Below are 2,746 nucleotides of genomic sequence, written 5' to 3'. Positions count from 1 at the left end.
TGTTTTATTGTTAAATTTGACGATACTCTGCTGCTAAAGTGCTAAGAAAACCTTCAGTTTTCAAAGCAGAAAATCATATATTAGTTTTTTTTGTTAAAAATAAAAGGCTTAAAATGGGTCTAAATGATTAATTAGTCTTTTTGCGTTCGCTTCAACTCTCTCTTTTGACATGACTTGGTTGTATTTTTCCTCCTTACTAGAATTGGGTCCCCTCATCTTAAATGTGAAAGCATTCCAGCATTTCAATTATTGACATAGAAAAGAATGTTTTAGGACTGTGATTTTTGTTAATACCACTATTTTGCCATGCATTGCGATTAATGAACAGGGTAGCATACTTTTTTTTGGACAAGGTGCTTTTTCAACATCAAATAGACACGTACAATGATGCTAATCTATGGTAGTGCTGGTGCCCAGTTTATAGTCTAATATTCCCCAACATTAGTTTCAAATTACCAAATCTGCTTAACTCTGGAACTTTCAGTACGTAGGATCTAAAATGATCATATAAGAAAGCATGGATAAGCATGATAGGTTATAATTTATAACTAATGTGGAAATTGAGATACATGATTACTTGACAAGAAATAGATTCCAACTGGAAAATACATACAGGGCTAGACTCTAGACTTCACTAAAATGACAAACTCGAATTCATATCACTTTAGTTATGTGAATGAATACGATAAACTACAATGGAACCCCTAAAGACTCAATGCAGATAATTGATTCCCTTTATTTTTAGATTTATTGAAAGTTTCATAGCCAAGCATGTTCAAGGACGTGGGTTTGTTCCTGCAATGCCAGCACCACGACCTGCTGGAATTGGCACCTCAAAACCAGGGTTTGGAACGAATGTGTCATCACCACCTGAAAGCTGGCGATTTCCACCAATTGTGCTGCCAACATGGCGGCCACTGCTTATAGAATGGGGGTGCCAGTGCCGATAGTGTGTGGATTGTGATGTTTGAAAACTGGTGGCAGCAACACTCGTCCAAGGCCTGGAATGAGCACACTACGGTCGTGTTTTAGAAATTCAGGCTGTTTCATTTGATCATCATTCTTCGAGATGTCACGTGCTGCAATGGCTTGCCCAGCAATAACAAACAGAATGCTGAGCATGAAAACGTCAGTAAGCAAGGAACTAATTTTGCAAGCCATTATCAGAGTAAGTAAGACTGAGAGCTAGGATTGGTTCTGATATGATGGGGAGAAGGGATTAAATAATGCTTCTTATAGAGAAGGTCTAAGTGAGTTGGTTGATCAATTGGCGGTGAGTTAGAAAGAGCATTCCATTTTAAAAGCACCATTGAAGGAGACGTCCCATAAAAACAGAAACAAAGCATGCAATAATTAGCATGAATTGCATGGGTTCAGAATTGTACCATGCTCAAACGATGTGCATTCTTCACTTTTTGAATGATTTGTATTGTATATATTTTTCTCAGTAACATCATTAGTGACTGGATCCTGCTGTTTTCACCATGCATGATAGCCTTCCAATTTTCAATTTGTTTCTTTGATGTCGGTAACCTTGTGATATAGACTCATTGTGGATAATATTTTTTCAATTTATAACAATCAATATTGTAGCTTATTATTGAGTATTATTATAAATAAATCATTGCAATATATGTAAAAACAATTTTAAAATATAAAAATTTATTAATATATATTAATATATGTAAAAACAACTTTTCGGAAAATATTTTCAGAAATCATCAAACAATGAGAAAATATTTTACAGATTCAATCAAACACCAGAAAATATTTTCCAGTAAGGCATTTTACAGAAAAGTAAAACATTTTCCAGAAATCATTTTACGGAAAACATTTTACTGCCAATCAAACAGACCCTAAATGTTACTAAATTTAGAATCGAATTTAACATAATTTTTTAATACTCTTTTCTTTATCTAATCTAAAATTTATGTAAAAATATTTAACTTTTATCACTCAAACATCATAAACAATATTGCAGACTAACTAAAGGAAATGTTTAAAATTTATTAATTAATTTATTAAAAAAATTATAAATTAATAAATATGTCACTCTTCTTTCATTTCTAATTCTATTTATAAATATTTACCCCAAAACTTATATAATTTATCAACAAACATTAATATTTATTTTGAATACATACAATTGTAGGATATATCATGTATGGTTAAAAAAGTATATCTTGTATTTTTAATAAAATTGTAACTGTTATGTAAATATAGTGCACCTCTTTTATATAGAGAATTGCATTAACTATTAAAATTTTGTAGTATCATCAAATTTTGTTGGTACAAGTATCATTAACTATTAATTTTAATTAGGTATGATAATAAAAAACAGAGATAGACAGATATAGTTAAATTTGTTATAGTGTTTCATTATTACAATTACGTCCAAAATTTACTTATTTTAATACTACTTTCATAATTATTAAATACATTTATAATTAATTTTTAAAATTGTCCAACATGTTAAATCCTAATTGTGGGATTAAATAAAATACTAAAAGAAAATCTTATATAAATCCGTGGAATTAACTGAAATACTAGCCTAAAATATACTCTTCACAATGCACCAGACAGCGAAATCATTGTGAATTTTTATTGATTAAGGTTACAACTATTAGGTATTCTTTTGTATTTGTAGATATTGAGTTTTTTAGGATGATTTTCAAATCCCATGAGTGAGCGATTCGTGAAGAGGATTTTATTGTTAATTATCATCACATGAAGTTAAATATTAACG

The 2,746-nt window shown here is 30.3% G+C and overlaps 1 pseudogene; it reads right to left on the bottom strand.

Moving 5' to 3' along the window:
- Positions 1-522: 522 nt before the first annotated feature.
- On the bottom strand, positions 523-1,184 carry LOC128041288 (putative cell wall protein; annotated as a pseudogene).
- Positions 1,185-2,746: the final 1,562 nt, after the last annotated feature.

The sequence above is a fragment of the Gossypium raimondii genome, chromosome 5, assembly GCF_025698545.1.
Source record: "Gossypium raimondii isolate GPD5lz chromosome 5, ASM2569854v1, whole genome shotgun sequence".
NCBI lineage: Eukaryota > Viridiplantae > Streptophyta > Magnoliopsida > Malvales > Malvaceae > Gossypium > Gossypium raimondii.
This window is presented reverse-complemented; position numbering and strand designations above follow the sequence as displayed.